The sequence below is a fragment of the Silurus aristotelis genome (genome assembly GCF_946808225.1).
Source record: "Silurus aristotelis genome assembly, chromosome: 14".
Lineage (NCBI taxonomy): Eukaryota > Metazoa > Chordata > Actinopteri > Siluriformes > Siluridae > Silurus > Silurus aristotelis.
The window spans coordinates 1,359,340-1,379,178 of NC_139587.1; the positions used below are offsets into that span (position 1 = coordinate 1,359,340).

The window sequence follows — 19,839 nt, forward strand, 5'->3', positions numbered from 1 at the left end:
CGTACACTCTAATCACACTGTAATTACACTTAGCATCGCCGCTAAACGAAACACCGTGGGCTTTATTATCCAGAAAGGCCAGCGTTGCATCACAACTTATTATATCTTCATGGTAAAGAGTTTGTGCTGTGTGTGTGTGTGTGTGTGTGTGTGTGTGTGTGTGTGTGTGTGTGTGTGTACACAGATCTTAATAAAACAACTCACACTTTTTACAAGCTTTATGCATGAAATGTTCAATCTGCTTTTACATTTATAAATCAATTAAGAAATTGTAAATGTCTGTGCATAAAAACACTCGGTTACATTTTCTGGTAAAAAAAAATACTAAATTGCTTGTACACTATATGGCTAAAAGTTTGTGCACCCCTCCCCATAACAAACGTATGCCCGTCATGTATATGAACTAAAAGCTAATTATTTGGTTTAGCGTTTTGGATTTCTCCAATTTCAGGTGCCGTTTCCATTCATTGGTGCATTATGGAGATAATTGGGGATGAGGATGTTAGCATGGAGGTGGGACTTCCAGGATTAAATTGCCTTTGTGGAAATCAAGATGAGAAATGGAGGTTAATGGGTGTTAAGGTCCATAATCCTGACGATGTTCTTGTTTAACATCTGTTGCTCTTTTATCAATGCTTTTCACTAGATTTTAGGCTGTGGCTTTGGGGATTAGTGTACATTCAGCTACAAGAGCATTAGTAAGATCAGACACTGCTGCAGGAGGTCAGGAGGCGTAGGGGTTGAGGAAGTCATGAAATTGTGTGCAGAACACTTCAGTTCTTTCACTTAAACAGTCACAACAACAACCATGTCCTTATGGAGATCAGCATCATCATGCTGGAACAGGGGTCAAAAAAGAATTTTTCGAACAATTGTAGAAACTGAAGGAACACATGTGGGTGTGATGATCATGAATCTACATACTTCTGGTCATCTTGTGCACATCTATGCATTGGACTGGTTCCACAATGGTTTTCTTCACAGGTTGGTTGGGTTTTTGTCCACAATACGACTGATTGAAGTTCCATATAAACCCATGGAGCTCACATCTATCAGCCACAACATACTTTACTAATGAGGTTTCCCTGAGATTCCCTGTGTTTATGCAAGCAATCAAAAAAAGCATGAAGTGACCAATCCTTATGACTGTCTGGAATGATTCCTTGAGCTGCAGATGAGAAGATTATATCTGATGAAGCTTTTGGTGACATGGCTAGTACAATTAGCTTGCCTTAATAAACACTTGAACACTTATTTGCCAATGAAGTGCCCAAAGCTGAGCACATAACACGCAACTCCAACATCCGATCTTCATAGTCAAGATCTCTACAGGAAGGAAAAGCGAGCAGGAGAAAGAGATCCGAGTTCCTTTTTACACTCAGACTTTTCTCACCAAACACCGTCACGCAAATATCCATCCAGCACCGCCACATAAACACCGCTCCGGCTTCTCCGTGCCCGTAATCACTCTTACTGTCTGGACTTAATTAAAATGTCAGCACTGGTGCTGCAGTACGCAGCCCAGTCCTCGATAAATTAAAAATAAATTAGGATAGCAGATGTGTCTTTAATGGCTTAATCAGTCGGTTATATTGGGTCTAATAAAGCACAGTCCGTGTGTAAGATTGCAAAATATATTTTCCTTATGCAAAATAATGTAAGAAACAATAAAGGCAAATGCCAGTGGGAAGAAACAGCAATTTGTAATGCAGATTAGAGACCGGCTGTTTTGGGGCATGTTGAGCAAAATGCCTTAGAGTATAAACATCTGCTAAGAAAGGTGTTTTCAGAGAGAAAGAAAAAAAGAGAGAAGGAGAGACAGGGGTGGAATTATCAGGGGTTTATAAAAATGATGTTTGTTCTGAAGGACTTTTTTCCACACTGGCTTGTTTTTGCCAGACCAGGTCTTGCTCAGTTGGGTGTGAAAACCAAGGTGTGAAAACTGTTCACTTAGAGGACCAGGGGCAAATTACATGACTTCAGTTCGATTGAATTTTACTTGTATTCAGCTTTTAACATGGTCACACCTCAGCTTTCAATAAATCCGTTCCAGATTTGGACCCTAATGAACGTGAGTTGACATTGCCAAAGAATAACTCCTGATTGGTCAGCTGAGTTTTGGTTTCTGCTATTTAGAGGTTCTGCAACAGCATAAACACACAACCTTTGGGTTCAGAAGACATTTCACTACTATAACACAGTATATTGACAAAAGCTGTCTGTGGTTCTTCCATATAGGCGAGCAGTTGTATAATCCAGGTGTCTCTGGATGAATTCGCATTAAATTGCCTGTACAGCTATACTGAGAAGGTTAAGGACCTTGCTCAAGGGCCTAACAGTGGCAACTTGGTGGTGCTGGGACTTGAACTCATGACCTTCTGGTAATAAGTTCAATATCTCAAACACTGAGCTACCACTTTCCAAGTTACCAAAAAATAAGATTATGCATTAAGTCAGGACAGAAATATTGACACCCCCTTAAGGGGGTAGTGGGGGTTGTGGTAGCTTGTGAAGGTTGTGAGGTCAAATCTCAGCCACACCAAGATGCCTCTCCTCTGCCCCTAAACAAGTCCATTAACCCTCAACTGCTCAGCTTTATGAATGAGATAAATGTAAGTTGCTGTGGATAATGGTGTGTATCACCAATATCGTAAATGTAATTGTGTGTGTGTGTGTGTGTGTGTGTGTGTCTATGGGAAGCGATTCGCTGCAGTGGCTGAGCTGCGTTAGTAGAAGATTAAGCACATGGAGGCACCATTTCATCTCTCATTGACTGTTATAGAAGCCTGGTTGCTGCTAAATGTGCTAATTGTTTCATGAACACACTTTTTACATGATAGATTATGAGAACATCTGCGTGTGGAGGAAAAGCATCAGAAACATTTTCCGTTTAGCTGAAATTATTTACGAACAACTTAATAAAAAAAAAAAAAGACTGAAAAAACAAGTGTAGGAATTGCAGCATTGTCAAGTCCTGTGTGTGTGTGAACTAGAACATTGCTAGCATATAACCCACGCCTGTTAGTAATCAATCACACACACACACACACACACACACACACACACACACACACACACACACACACACACACACACACACACACTTACACTTTTTCACGTTCTAGAATAGCTTGTTCCTGCTCCTCCTCCTTTCACCTGGGGTGCGCGTGTGTGTGTGTGTGTGTGTGTGTGTGTGTGTGTGTGTGATTGCAGCAGGGCTGAATTGGGAAGACGGGATTTGAATAGATGCACTCCGCTGAGGAGGACAGAAGAGCACTCAACTCTGACTATATTAGGACACAAATGTAGGAATGAGTGCGAGGCTCAGATATTGAAAAAATAAAGGAGAAAAAGAAAGAAAAAAACACATTTAAAGCCTAATTTTATTACCCCTATGGCAGTGATGTTTTTTTCTCTCCTTTTAACTGCACTTCCTCTGCTGTTCTTCATGAGCTTATGAGCGGCTTTTTCACGTGATTTTTGCTCGAGTCGGAGCACAGAGGCAAAACGTGACAGGAAACGTGAGTTCTCTCGAATGTCTTTCGTTAGTGTGTGCTGACATTTCAGAGCGGCCATTTAACATGTTGAGATGACGTGCTTGACACTCGGCAGTAATTCCATCTCACACGTGCCCTTTGGGAAGTAAAATGTCACCCTGCTACTGTGGCTTTGCGAAGAGGACAAGAAACAGAGCTACACAAGACGAAGGACAAGCGCCAAATCGTTAATGTCATATTTCAGGTAGTTTTCCACTCAAACTGGCTGGAAATTAGACTCCGGGTTTAGTTTGCATCTTTGCTGTTAAAATATAACTCAAGAATAGGATAAAATACATTGCATGGGGGTGGAGACCTGACCAGGATCTGAACATTTCATTCCAAACTGTGTTCCATTCTGGCCTTATAATAAACTCCACCTTTCTGGGAAGATGTTCCACTAGATTTCATGGAGGCACATTTAATCAGGCACAATAATGTATTAGTAAAATCAGATGTAGGTGAGGTGAGGAGGCCTGAGGTGAACATCATCAATAGGGTTGGAGCTCTATAGCAGGACATCGTCCAAAGCAGATCTTCATAAAGCTGGCATTGTCCACAGTGGCATTTTTATGCTAGATCACATTTGGGTCTCCTAGTTCATGTTACTACATCCAAAATATGTCCTGTACAATTGTGTGCCACCAACTTTGGGCAACAGTTTTGGAAAAGAACCACATATGGCTGGAGAATTCAGGTGTCCCAAGACTTTAATCCATGTAGTGCATTTGCAATGTGTTTTGTGATTCTGATATACAGAAGATCATGTTGAAAATCAGTGTTGAAGTAATGAAGATGTTGGTGCTGACTTCAGAAGTTCGAGAATACAGCTAAGTTACATTTCTGCTGTGTTCATTAGACACATTTAAAATCCCTCGTTCATTGTTCTTACCTCCTGCTGTTATTTCCTGGTGCACCTTCAGAAGATCCTCACCACATTGCTTGAGAAGTACTCCAGAAATCTAATGAGCCTAAAAATGAAAAAAAAAAAAAAACAAACAAGTGATGCAGCTTATATCAAGTTGTTATCACTCAACAATTAGAGGAACTGATAGACAGCTGAATTTGTTATTGATTGATTGTTTAATTAATGTATTTTCTCTGAATTTCAAACTGAGAGAAAACGTCAACACAAAACATACACGTCGTGCCTTTTTCTTTCATTTGCACTCGGATTGGACAGTGTGTGTTTAACCCCTTTATGTTTACTTTCCCTTGTATGGTTGGGTTTTAAGAGTACATGAGCTCCTCTAATTAGTTTGCAATAAAATTTATTATAAAATAAATTTTAATATCTATACTACATGGTCATATCACTCAACTTTCTCACAATTCATTTTGGTTCTAGTGCTATCACTGTTTCTGTTCATGACACCCACATGTTTATTCTTAATCACTTTGATGTTCTGTAAGTCAGATGTTCTGCTCTGACGCTGGAGACTCCTTCCATACATTCCACCTAGACATTTCCTTCCAGAAAACTTCTGCATATTGACAACGATACGCTTTTTATTTATTAAACGGTTTATCTGAAGTATTGTGAAGTCTCTGTGAATGAGGTGTTACTCCTGAACCGCTAATGTATTTGAACAAGCGCATTAATATAAAGCTGTGATTTATGTTGGAGGTGCTGTTGCAGAAAATAAATCAACACCTTCTAATTAACCTTTCAATTGAACAGGACTGGCGGTAGAACAGCGAATAATCAGATGTGGATGCTGAAAATGGAAGCGTATAGTGAAGAAAAGGGTTTCGCTTTGCAAGCCCATGTGCACCAGCTGCCCCTGGACATAATGAACACAGATGCTTGTTGAATTGCTGAAACAGTGGAAAAAAATGAAAAACGTAAGTAAGAAAAATACACATGGCAGACTTGAGAACCCGTACCATATGCAGAGTCTGCCTAATGGCTGTTTTTTGGGTCTGCTCTCTGCCATTGCTTCATTAAGCCCTTATATCTCACAGCACTGTAACTGAACTCCAGTGCGTATAGATCGCAGAGGAGTGGGAGGCAGCGACGCTTTCGGTATAATTGGCTCCAAACAGGCAGAGCACAACACTTTGCGAAAAAGACGAGCTCTGCTTGAGAAGTATATAGAAGCATTCTGTTTCTCTGTGGGTTCCTTTTCGCTTTCCCACCCCCCTCTCGGTGGAATCTACCTCATTTTCTCTCCAGCTCATAAATCTTTCGGTGACGAGGCCAGGTGGGTTGCTTGCGTGATTTTTTCTCTTTTTTACCATCCAAAACAAAAGGAAGCAGATGAAATGATGAAAAACTAAAAATTGCCTTGGCCAAAGATCCGTTTCAATCAGGCAATCCAAATGGATAAAAATGGATCGCCGTGGCCGTGGCCGTGGTGCAGATCCGCAGAATTTATTCAACCCTTCAGATTATGAAGATTAAAGTGAATGGCAATGAGGAAGGCGTTCATTTCCCCTAACCCTCCTCAGTATGGGGGATTGATGGCTCCCCATGGTGCTTTCATTTACATATCAAGCCGGTGAGAAAGATGGACCTAACCAAACATCAGAAAAAGGCTAAAAGATGAAGGATGAAGATGATAAGGTATGGTTTTGTAGTTCACAGAATCTCATCTCCACCATCTTCTCACCGCCCTTGCGATTTCTTTAAGATGGATAAGCTGTCCAATGAAAGCTCTGTGGACGCACTATTTATTGCAGATATTTACCATACCCTGCATTCACACAGCTGTCACTAACAGCTGGAACCAAATTCCCTGTGTTTAGATTTTTCCGATTCTGATGACATCTGCTCCATTTAGGTGTGGCCATTTTAAATTAATTCTCAATAAAAAAAAAAAAAACATTAAGCACAAATAATACGTATCAAAGCAGGTCAACTGCAGGATCCAAAGATATTTTCTACATTTACTTTTTCTTTTACACATATTCTATACACATTAAACAATAGGTTGTGTATAAGAGCATAAAATGAAACCATGATTATTTATCTGTTCTTCTTTCATTTTGTTGGGAACTCATTTAACTGTGCAGTACATCCGGAAAGTATTCACAGCGCTTCACTGTTCTGTTACAGCCTCATTCCAAAATTAATTAAATTCATTATTTTTCAAAAATTCTACAAACAAAACCCCATACTGACAATGTGAAAAAAGTTTGTTTGAAATCTTTGCAAATTTATTACAAATAAAAACCTGAAACTCAAAATTAAAATGAGGTGCAACCTGTTTTTACTGATTATCCTTGAGATGTTTTTACAACTTGATTGGAGTCCACATGTGAAAAATTCAGTTGATTATTAGTTCAAGGACTCTTAGACCATAAGAAACAAAATTCTCTGGTCTGATGAAACAAAGATTGAATTCTTTGGCCTGAATGCCAAGCGCCATGTCTGGAGGAAACCAGGCACCGCTCATCACCTGGCCAATATCATCCTTACAGTGAAGCATGGTGGTGGAAGCATTATGCTGTGGGGATGTTTTTCAGTGGGAGGAACTGGGAAATGAGTCAGGAACGAGGGAAAGATGAATTCAGCAATGTACAGAGACGTCATTGATGAAAACCTGCTCCAAAACACTCTGGACCTCATACTGAGATGACGGTTCATCTTTCAACAGGACAACAACCCTAAAGCCAAGATAACACAGAAGTGGCTACGGGACGACTCTGTGAATGTCCTTAAGTGGCCAAGCCAGAGACCAGACTTAAGCCCTATTGAACATCTCTGGAGAGATCTGAAAATAGCTTCCCATCCAACCTGATGGAGAGGTTCTGCATCAAAGAATTAAAAAAACTGCCCAAAAATAGGTGTTCCAAGCTTGTAGCATCAAACCCAATAAGACTTGAGGCTGTAATTGGTGGCAATTAATTTATAATTTTTTTTATAAATTTGCAACAAAATGTGGAAAAAGTGAAGCGCTGTGAATACTTTCCAGATGCTCTGTAGCTGCAAGTAGGCAGCAGCAGAAACCTCAATGTTAAAAGTGTTGTTCTCACAAAAATCCAGATTGTTATCTTGAATAAGTTATCTTGATTGTTAACTCAAATGTAGTGTTAGGAAATTAATGACTACAGATGGTCCCTGAGTTATTTTTTAATTTCTCAATAGCAATAGAACAAAATTGTAAAAAATATTTTTGGCGAAAGTGGCAGATATGCTCCTCCCTCCACACCCATGTGTGATTCTTATATAATTATAGCGGAACCCTTAACGACGATCCCAACAGGATTGGACATGCAAACGGAGCGGCCATCGCCCTCAGCGCTGGCCTCCACTCACAACCTGAAATAGCACTGCCATGCCACATGAGTGTCCCGCAGCAGGGGAAAGCATTTGGAGAACAATAGCTCGCAGTGAACATTAAATACTGGAGCGGTTCGATAGAGAAACAGCAGTGGCCTTTGACTGAAGCCATTATCTAAAGGAGAAAAAGCTCTCAGAATTGGAAATCCTAAAACGCTTTAACCCCCACACTAAACCAAAAGAAAAAACTGGACAGATGGAATGTGAATAAAGATTGCATTTGTGTCATAGTGAGCAGGAATTTAGGACTTTTTGATCTTTCAGCAGCAAGCAAAATTCAGTAGACACGAAAGCATAAAACATTCATATCTGAGAATCAGTGAGTGTAAACTGATCACCCTGGAGTCCAGAATATCACACACACTTCCAGCATGCACTCTTTCCAAGTCCATAGAGTAGGAGGGTTCGGGAAAGGATATTATGAGAATGAAAGTAATGCAATGGTCTTTACACTCCAGATGAACACTTTTGGAACATTATGGAGTTATGTGTGAGACAGCACCATCCACCAACATCACCAAAACATCACCTGAGGTCATTTCTTTGTGAAAAAGTGTCTTCTTCACTCCAGTTTTTAAAACGTAGATAAGATCTGTCTTAAGGTTAAAGCATTCATAATCATCCTAGTAAAGTGCACCTTATATGGATGTGATGATCAGGAGATCACAAATCTTTGGCCAAATAAATCTCCATCTCCAGACTCTACCTTCATGAAATTAGGTTTCAAATATATGGCAAGTCATTGTTTACTCTTGAAACTCCTGGAATTATGCAGCATCCCTCTAACATTAACACTCCCAGGAGCCCCGATCACATGTTGCTTAATTTTAGAGCTGAAAAAGCTTAAACACACCTGTTTTCAGAGAGATTCAGAGTGTAAGCAACTATTGTAGCCAGTTCTGTGTTCACACACAACAAACCAGAGGCTCTAAATATTCTGGGGTATGAACACAAAACAATCCAGTGGCTCTGAGAATTTAGGTGTATACACACACACACACACACACACACACACACACACACACACACACAACAACACAGTGGCCCAGAGAATTCTGGGGTATATATACACACAAGAATCCAGTAGCTCAAAATTCTGGGGTATATACAAACACACAAGACTCCAGAAGCTCAGAGAATTCTGGGTATATACACAAAACAAAAGAGTGTCTAAGAAATAAATCTGAATCCAAGTGAAACGGCTCATTGTTTGCTAGATTTAGGTCGATTAGGTCGTATTTATATAAAACTCCTGAAATTTATATAAAAATGACCTGTGTCATTTTCTTTGTGCAAATTATTCGCAATTTGCTTTTTACAGGCAAAGACTGGGAGTTGATAAGGAATTTACACTTGTGCGTAGTTTTAAACTGCAATGGGAAAAAAAAACCCATCCAGGAAGTATATATATATATATATATATATATATATATATATATAGGTTGTGACATCTCCCTGAATGTAGCAACTTGAGGGATTTGAAAAGAAAAAATCCAATATACCTGCAAGGCCATTTGGCCATAAAACTGCAATGGCGAGAGGAGGGAAAGTGCAGTGCCTGGCGGGACATGATGATTCAGAGTGTCACTGAGAGCTGGAGGGTGTTGAGGGTTGTAGATGAAGCATAATGTTCTCAGTAATGTGCTGGCTCTTTTTGCAGTACAGCTGAATCGGGACTACCTAGTTTTTCAATAGCCTTGATTCAGGACTCTATTTCATCATATTCTAGGAAATAATGAAATATATATATAAATATATAAGTAGGATCCAAAAACCAAACAAAGGTATGAGATGACTTAAGACCTTTTCTACAGAGCAGGAAAAAGTTACCAAAAAGTACTTTGTCTTTTTAAAGGGAATGAACTACTGATCCTGCAAAGTTTAGTTTTTTAACGAGCAGTTTACAACAAACCATTGATTTCCAAATCTGACCTTGGTGAAGTAGAGATTATTTTTCTATTACACACATTCTTTGCTTTGCAACCAGAACTAGCGTCAGAGCTGCTGGTATAGAAAATAAATCGCCGATCCGAATTGAGACTTCAACAGCACTGGGGGTGTAAAGGCCAATATCAAACATTCTCTTTATCTCCGAGATCCTAGAAAAGGTTGTAGCTAGGCGGTTAAGCTCATACTTGCATGAAATCTTTCAGGCAGGATTAGGCCTCATCACAGTACTGAGCCAGCGCTGGTTAAAGCAGTAAATGACCGAAAACTGGCCTCTGATCAGAGTTTTGTCTTCTTGCTTTTGTTTTTAGACCTCATTGCTTTTTCTTTGAAACCGTGGATCACAATGTTGATAGACTAGAAAATGTCAGGAATACGGCTGCATCCCGACTCAGGTCTCGATCTATCTGATCAGTGTTAGTTGTGCTTTCTTTATGCACACGTATTCTTTTGCCTTTTTCCCCTGTATATTATCCTTCTGGGTAAACACATGCAAATGACACTAGAAATTGAGGAACTTCCTCCCCAATTTTGGCTGAAGTACTTGGATTAGGAACACAGACTGCTAGACGTGAAGTGTTTGATCACGTAGTAACTCCTGATGGCCTTTCAGTTACATGTGCAGCAGTGTGACTTTCTGGTTGCTCATGTTTTACTTGCCATCTTACCCTACCTTATTAAACCCGAGTCACACCTATGACTCAACTTCTGCTGCTGCAGATGGTCCTCCATGGATACCCTAAATACCTGCAGTTCACTAATTCCTGTCACATACTGTTATTATTCTTCTATGCTTATATACGTTAATGATTTAAAATCATCTGGTGCAACTCCAAAAAGTCTGTTTTCCCTTTTGCGTCATTTATTCGTCACCTTTGGCTTGTTCATTAGAGGTCTACACCTGGTTTTTGTGGAGCTGTGATACATCATATAAAGGTGTTTAGTGGACTTTGAGGTTCTGCACTTCTCACATTCATAACCAGAAGCTTTTTCCAGCCCAAAAAAATAAGCACAATTTATAAACATAAAGTGTGTTAATAGGGGAGTTTGCACGCTGTGTTAGTACATGGAGCAGTCCAGTTAAGCATTAAGATATGTAATGTTGAATCTCAGTGGAGAACTAGATCCTGTAGGCACACCTCATTAGGTACCTCATTTGTTCCTTTGTGTGTACATGCTTGTGCACATTTACATTTTCATTTATTCGCATGACATTCATTTTTATACAACATTATTCACAAGCGATGCAAGAATCCAGTCCACGCAATGCACACAGTCTCTCTGGTACACAAAATGGAACTGATTAGCTATGTTCAGTGTCGAAAAGAAGAAGAAGAGGAAGGAAAGTAGACCCAGTGGAGGCTCGCTAACAATCCTGAAAATGTAATGTACAATGTAAGAACTTTAACAAAAACCCTGTGTTTGAGTCACATCATTATACTGGACTGTTAGCATTGTGTGTGTGTGTGAGTGTGTGTTTGCATTTCTGTCAAATGTGAAGCTCCACTGCAGGGATTTTAAACACCATTCAGATGAGCAACTCAAATCAATAGAATACAACTAGAGCAATAAATGTCTTATATATTAACTGCATAATGCAACAAAAAATCCATCCAATCATCCTTCCATTCATACATCCATCCATCCTTCTACCCATCCACTTATCCATCCACCCATCCAGATGGAATGTCCGAAAACCAGTCAGTATCTGGTGGGACCACCAATTGCCTTACACAATGTAACACAGGTTGTTAATTGTGGCCTGTGACTGTTGGTCCATGCCTCTTCAGTGGCTGTCTGGGTGGCTGGTTTCAGACAATCTTGGAGGTAAAGATGCTGGATGTGGAGGTCCTGGACTGGTGTGGTTACACGTGGTCTGCAGTTGTGATGCCGGTTGGATGTACTAAAAATTCTCTGAAACGCCTTTGGAGATGGCTTATGGTAGAGAAATTAACATTCAATTCATGGGCAACAGCTCTGGTGGACGTTCCTGCAGTCGGCATGCCAAATGAACACGCCCTCAAAACCTGCGACATCTGTGGCATCGTGCTGTGTGAGAAAACTGCTCATTTTAGAGTGGCCTTTTATTGTGTCCAGCCTAAAGCACACCTGTGCAGTAATCATGCAGTCTAATCAGCATCCTGATCTGCCACACCTGTGAGGTGGATGGATTCTCTCAGCTAAGGAGAAGTGCTCACTAACACACATTTAAACAGATTTATGAACAATATTTGAGAGAAATAGTCATTTTGTGTGCATAAAAAAAAGTCTTAGATCTTAAAAAAATGGGGCAAAAACAAATGTTGCGTTTAGAATTTTTTTCAGTATATTTTGTGATAGAAGAGTATCTGTGAGAGTGTGTTAGAGAAGTGAAGAAAAGAGTACAGGCAGGGTGGAGTGGGTGTAGAAGAGTGAGAGCAGGAGTGAGTTGTGATAGAAGAGTATCTGTGAGAGTGAAAGGGAAAGTTTATAGGTCTGTGGTGAGACCTGAGATGTTGTATGGTTTAGAGACCGTGGCATTGAGTAAAAGACAGGAGGTGGAGCTGGAGGTAGCAGAGCTGAAGATGTTGAGATGTTCATTGGGAGTGACGACGATGGACAGGATTAGAAATGAGTTTATTAGAGGGACGGCGCATGTAGGACTTTTTGGAGACAAGGTGAGGGAGGTGAGATTGAGATGGTTTGGACATGTGCAGAGGAGGGACATGGGGTATATCAGTAGGAGAATGCTGAGGATAGAGACACCAGGAAGGAGGAAAAGAAGAAGACCAAGGAGGAGGTTTATGGATGTGGTGAAGGAAGACATGCAGGTAGTTGGTGTGAAAGAGGCAGATATAGAGGACAGGGGGGATGGAGCCAGATGATGCGAAGAGGAATTAAAATTCTATTTATTTAAATACCAGGCAGTACAACAGTTGTGTTAATGTAAAATATAGTTTTTTCTTCCTGTGGGCAGGAATTACATGTGGGTGACTTCAATTTCCTTAAATTGCATTATTTTTGAGAACTTGTGGATTTATAGTGAATTGGAAATAATAATTATTGTGTGTCGAATTCAGCACTGCTTAAATAACCACATCATTTTAATCCATGTTTAATTGGAATCTACAGTCCAGTAAATCCAGACTGTGGATGAGGACTGGCCATGAGCTAACTGCAGGAGCTTAGTCAGGTGTAGATGCTGATGTTATCAAGCTTCTGAATAAATCCTAAAATAAAGGTGTAAAAAAATAACCCTGATGATCGGTTATTAGACCATGTTGTGTCCTCACTTCCTGATCTTCCAGAATGATGGACATAGTGAATGGATGCAAACACTGGTGACGTTCTGCTCTACGTCCTGCTTTTTAAGTACATCTGACTCAATAATAGACAGTTTAAGAGCATCTTCTCTTTCTGTATGTTTTGGGATAAAGTAAAAGGGAAGGAAAGAATGCTCTTTTTCCCCATTTGCATCTCAGGCACTTTGACACAAGAGCACTCTGAGGATCGATCGTAGGCTGAAGCTGAAGCATCTCTCCAGAATCTAAGGCTCTCAGAGCGTTAGATCAATGTCTGTAGTTCCACAATAACAAAGTGATTTACAGCTTTTGGCTATGACCTGAAGAGGTCCAGCTTTAGAATAAGTGCTTTTCCAGATGTGCTGTGATGTTAAACAGTGTGGAGGAGATGCTGAGGCATGAAGGAGACACCTGATTGACACACTACTGCTCTACAGCATCACATTTTTTATATCTATCTATCTATCTATCTATCTATCTATCTATCTATCTATCTATCTATCTATCTATCTATCTATCGATCTATCGATCTATCTATCTTTTGTCTATTCTGTTGTTTTGTCTGTCTGTCTGTCTGTCTTTCTTTGGTTTATTTTGTTGTTTTATCTTTCTATCTATCCATCTCTCCCACAGCAAGCCTCCTTAGTTCAAATACAGGTTTCAGAAAAGATTGTATGTTTAATGCCCATATCATCAGTGTCTCCATCTGAAACGAATCCCGTATAGAAATGGCATCGCTCCACTTCTCATCAGGGACAAAACCCGGGACTTCGAGTAGAACAAACAGAACCGAAACAAATTGCTCGTTTGTGAAGATGCGTAATTCCTCAGCTTCACTCCGTTCTCACCATCTTATAACGGCGTAGGAACGGAGGAACGCCCGAGTGCCTAATAGGAGCACTTTTATCTGAGCGACTGCAGGAACGAGCTGGCAGGTGGTAATGATGATTTAGGCAGCGCTCGGTTTCCACCACGCCACCCACTCCGAGCTTAATGGGGTGAAAAGCTTACTTTGGGACAAAAGCGAATTATAGCGGCTGGCAATCAATAGGGTTAGTGAGTGAAACCCAGTGGCCTTTTGACTCGCTGTTCGTAAGCGAAGTGAAGGAACGCATCGATCCGCCTCGCTCGCTGTGCGTTTTCCTTCTCATCGATTTTAATGCGAAATGTATTTAATTGAAACTCGAAAAGGGCACGCCACGTCGTCCTCATTTTAACGTGACGAGCTTCCTCTCGAAAGGGATTCAGCATTCTAATGAACTGGATTCAGACCTTTCGATTTGCATTCGTGTCCACATGTAACATGTCAATTAGAGTTGCGTCGAGGGCTAACCCTGGACACGCCGCGCATGAAATTCACACGCTGAGGTATCTGAAGAAAAAATGTTAGCGTGTGTCACGTCACTGTGCAGAGAAACAAAGGAGGAAAAAATTTTGTGTCATAAAAATAAATACAATTAAACAATTGAATTTTTCAATATAAAAATAAATAAATGTTTGGTAGAATTTGGACTTTAAAATGCTGTCAATGTTAGCATGTCTGTCTGTCTGTCTGTCTGTCTGTCTGTCTGTCTGTTTACAAAAACTACATATTTAATAAAAAAGACTAAAAAAAGATTTTAGACTTCAGTATCTACAAACTAGCATTCACATAAACTAGCATGAAAACAAATAAGCATGAATAGACAAGTTTAATATCTACATGCGATAACAATTACTCAGATTAGCATTTTACCAATTAGCATTATATTAAAAAGAGCTATCTACAAACTAGCAATCACAACAATTAGCATTGAAATAACCGAGCTTTTACAAAATGCATTTTCTTAATAAAAAAAAGCATTCACACACATACACACCCACACACTAATCCAGGCACTAGGCTAATCCATAATCACTCATGATAGCATTCACGCCAATTTAGCATTTTATTAAAAAAGCTTATCTACAAACTAGCAGCCACATAAATTGGCATATACGTCTATTAGCATTCACACAAACTAGCATTTGGTCCAATTTGTAAACAAGCTAGCATTTATGAAACTATTTTATGAAACGTACAAAAACTAGCATTTATCCCAGTTCTCAGAGACGTATAGTGACGTGTATAATGTATAATAACTATATTAAGGTTTGTTTAAAAGCTGGAGTGATGTTTTTCTATCACATAAATGGACTAGCCAGAGCAGGAACACAGAAAGAAAATCTCAAGAAAAAGATACATTTGCGCAGCTGTCAGAGCTGTTAGCATATGCTAAATGTAATTTTCCTTTATTTGCAAATGCAATGGCTCATGCTGTACTTTCCTCACAGCATTATAGTTTCTGTCTCCCATTGTCTTCTGAAATAATGGTTTCTGGGCAATTTATATGCCGACGATTTTCATCCCTCTCTCTCGAGAAGAATTTTTTTCTTTTGCCGCTATTATGCATTCCTCTTTTTTGTTTCATCAGTATAATTTCACGTCTCGGGATATAGCAGCGTGCTCGGCAGCAGGATAACCGTAAACAATGTTACACGAGGCGACTGCGATCTGGGCTCATGAAGATAACATACAGTAGCAATTTAAAACTAAGTATCTAACAATAAAAGCATGATGAATATTCCAAAAACACAACACATGCATATAATGCTAGTTTGTTTGCATGAGGGCAAGTTTGTTGATTTGAATGTTTTACTATATAGCTAGTTTATGGTAATAAAGTTTTCTAGATACAAATGCTGGTTTGTGTATTAGCAAGCTAGTTTGTAGCAATGATCATTTCTAAATTTAAAATGCTAGTTTTGGATTAGCAAGTATTACTATGTAGCTAATTTGTGATAATGCTAATATCCAGATACAAATGCTAGCGTGTAAAATAGCAGGTGTGACTATATAGCTAATTTGTGTAATGCTAATTTCTAAAAATGCTAGTATGCAGTTTTGCAAGCTAGTTTTTGGTAATGCTAAATTCTACATATAAATGGTAGTTTATAGATTAGTAGTTTTTACTATGTAGCTAGTTTTCAGTAGTGCTAAATACTAGATATACATGTTAGCTTGTAGATTAGCTTGCTACTATAAACATGATGTCACATGAAATGGCTCAGATCTGAGTTTGTATAAAATAACGTGTCATCATAAACATTTAAACCTAGAAAAAAAGGGTTGATAAATATAGTGTAGTGTAGAAATGCAGAGTTCTACACTCGCTACGTTTCTCCAGACTGAGAGCTTCTTTTCCCTCACAGCTGATGTTTATAAAAGACAAAACGACTTGGTGACATTTCCATCGCCGAACCCGACAAAATGTAATACAAAATATAATTACGCCATGTTCCTGCGTGAGAAGGACTGATAGATGGAGTGATGGAATGGATGAAATGATGGAGTGATGGATGATTTGGAGATGGAGATTGAGTCTGATGGAAAGCAGGATTCTCTGGGAAGCTATTAATCACATTTACTATCATAATTCTGTGTGTGTACGGTGCGTATTTTCTGTGTGTTCGGTTTGCATTTGGTGTGTGTTTGGTGTGTATTCTGTGTGTGTTCGGTGTGTGGTTGTTGTGTATTTAGTGTGTGTTTGGTGTGTGGTTGTTGTATATTTAGTGTGTGTTTGGTGTGTGGTTGTTGTGTATTTAGTGTGTGTTTGGTGTGTATTCTGTGTGTGTTCGGCATGTGGTTGTTGTGTATTTAGTGTGTGTTTGGTGTGTTATGTGTGTGTTCGGTGTGTGGTTGTTGTGTATTTAGTGTATGTTTGGTGTGTGGTTGTTGTGTATTTAGTGTGTGCTTGGTGTGTATTATGTGTTCGGTGTGTGGTTGTTGTGTATTTAGTGTGTTTGGTGTGTATTTTGTGTGTGTTCGTGTGTGGTTGTTGTGTACTTTTTGTGTGTTTGGTGTGTATTCTGTGTGTGTTCGGCATGTGGTTGTTGTGTATTTAGTGTGTGTTTGGTGTGTTATGTGTGTGTTCGGTGTGTGGTTGTTGTGTATTTAGTGTATGTTTGGTGTGTGGTTGTTGTGTATTTAGTGTGTGCTTGGTGTGTATTCTGTGTTCGGTGTGTGGTTGTTGTGTATTTAGTGTGTTTGGTGTGTATTTTGTGTGTGTTCGTGTGTGGTTGTTGTGTACTTTTTGTGTGTTTGGTGTGTATTCTGTGTGTGTTTGGTGTGTGGTTGTTGTGTATTTAGTGTGTGTTTGGTGTGTATTCTGTGTATGTTTGGTGTGTGGTTGTTGTGTATTTAGTGTGTGTTTGGTGTGTATTCTGTGTGTTGAGTGAGTATTCGGTGTGTGTTTCTGTGTGTATTTGTTGTGTGTGTGTGTGTGTGTGTGTGTGTGTGTGTGTGTGTGTGTGTGTGTGTGTGTGCGGTCGTGACTCGGATAAACACACAGTGTTGTAGAAGACATATGGCAGACTCAGAGTGCGAGCGACGCCCCGTGATCACACCCATCCGTCTCCGTCTCATCGTTCTCCATACTGACACATAGCACCGAACGCGAACACACACACACACACACACACACACACACACACACACCTGCTACAGTGTAACACACTGCATTATATTAGTGACTGAAGAGTAATTATAAAGCAGGTTTTACCAATAAAGTGTAAACCTGAACGTAGCCTGGATGAAACGCTGATACGACACGAAGGAGATGTGAAGAAGATCATGGAGGCTGGACTTTTCAGCAGGCCATGTTTCTCCACATCAGGACTGGTACCATACAATGAATCAGAATCGAAGTGAATTCATTTCATATATAATTCTATTCATTTAGAGCTATCTAAACTTCTCCAACCTAAAGATACGAGACGGTGTCAAGAAGTTTAGTGAAGTTCTGTTTACGAGAAAGTACTTTATTTATCTACACTTCCACACAATCACCTTCAAAATAGTCCAATTGCACAGTAAAACAGAGCTCCCAGTGTTCTTCTGGAACGTGTCCTGGAAGTCTTCTTTTTCGAAGTGTGTCAAATACCTTCTGCGACTCGCGCCGGGTCTCCGCACCTGCATCAAAACAGCGAGCTTTGAGCTTCATCTTTAGAAAGAGGGCGAAGTTCCCAGGAGCCAAATGTGCACAGTTCGGGGGGGCGAAGACTTTGTTACAGAAATCTCTGAACGTTTACAGACACACAAACACACACACACACACACACACACACACACACACACACACTTTATGCCTGAATACTACTAAAGCTTCACTAACACAGCGTGAGCCCAGAAATAAAAACCTCACACCTGAGCGGAAAAGCAAATCTCCAGAGCCGTGAAATCTGCAGCGATTTTTGTGCATATATTAACCTACTTCCTGTACATCATAAACCTTTAATAAAATAAACCTCAACACTTTAAAGACAATGTTTAGTAGATAGATAAATAGATTCAATATTAGAAATAAATCAACCAGATGTAGTAGCCCTGTTTGGACTGGATTTGTTTTCCTACAGAGGCAATAACTTCCTGTGATGATCCTGTTGTAACATACCCAACAAATTCAATATACAGGCAGAAGTTTGTGGACACCTGACACCTGGGTCTCCTTCAAGTGAAGAGAAAATGTGCCAAAATTATTTGTAATTTACAAACAACAACTTCTAACGTCAAAACGTGAATACTTAGATTTCACTTTTCAGGCCCATAATGAAATTCTAGTGAGTGTAAAAGCTCTAACAAGAGATATTTTTTCCTCTGGACACAAAGCATCCATTCATCAGCGGTAATGAAGTAAAAGCACCGTGCAAACCGAGCGCCGTTTCATCTCCTGCTCTTTTGAGAAATGACGGAACAGGAAAGTATTTTTGGACAAAGCGTGTGTAGATCTATCAATAAAGACGAAGGTCAGATCGTTCGTGTCTGCGCTCAGATGAAGGTCAGCTGTCACGGAATACGCATCGCTATTTTCCACACGCGCTGAAACCCAGCCTGAGACGTCCGTCTGACTTTTAATACCGAGCTCCAGAACCCTGTCTGAGAAATACAGAGCAGGAGAACTTACTCACAAACAGCTCCACTAAGCACCACAATGGTGATGGTTCCAGAATGTGGGATTTATCCACCTTTGTGTGTGTGTGTGTGTTTGTGTGTGTGTGTGTGTGTGTGTGTGTGTGTGTGTGTGTGTACGTATATTGCTGACCTTTTTAATATCATCTAGTGAAATTATTATGAAAGGATGAATAGATGGATGGATGGATTGATGGATGGATGGATGGATGGATGGATGGATGGATGGATGGAATTGTTTTCTGGCTCACATTTCTATTAAGTCAGTCAGTAGAATTCTTATTGATGTCAATGTTTTTGGATTGAGCAGAACACAGGAACAGGAAGTGACGATGAGCACAAGGTCCAACAAAGTGTTAAAACCCAAAGGGCTTCACTGTAACGTTCCTCGTCAGGTAAAAGTTTCATAAAGAAGAGCAGGAGAATGGTTTCAATTCAGGGATGAGGATGTGAGAAAATTATGTAGAATAAATATATAATGAATAGTAACCAATAGAATAGACAAAAGCAGGTTCAGAATCTGAAGTTCTGGCATTGGTTCTTCACGGTTCTTCTGGGTTCTTTGTGGTTCCTTGGTTATTTTCTCAGCTTTGTTCGGCACGAGCGAGCGAGCGATGGAGGATATATTGGGGTTGATTGATGTCCTGAACCCTGGCCTTTCGTCTCTGTAGATATGTCACAGCAGAAAGTGTTTATCAGCTCGACCGCCTCGCCGTCACTGAGCTACACGTTCACCATGATGAATAGTTGATGTCCTGAACTTCCATTCAATTCAGAACCTTTCTGTCTGACAGGTGGATGTCA

At 39.9% G+C, this 19,839-nt stretch overlaps 1 protein-coding gene across 6 annotated transcripts in view; it reads right to left on the reverse strand.

The window, feature by feature from the left end:
• The window catches only part of lingo2 (leucine rich repeat and Ig domain containing 2), a 230,230-nt gene that overhangs the window by 142,467 nt on the left and 67,924 nt on the right, over positions 1-19,839 (reverse strand). For all 6 annotated transcript variants that reach the window (XM_083559794.1, XM_083559792.1, XM_083559797.1 and 3 more), the window contains exon 3: positions 4,429-4,507. The gene's annotated coding sequence lies outside the window, so the exon portion shown is untranslated. The remainder of the gene's footprint in view (positions 1-4,428; positions 4,508-19,839) is intronic.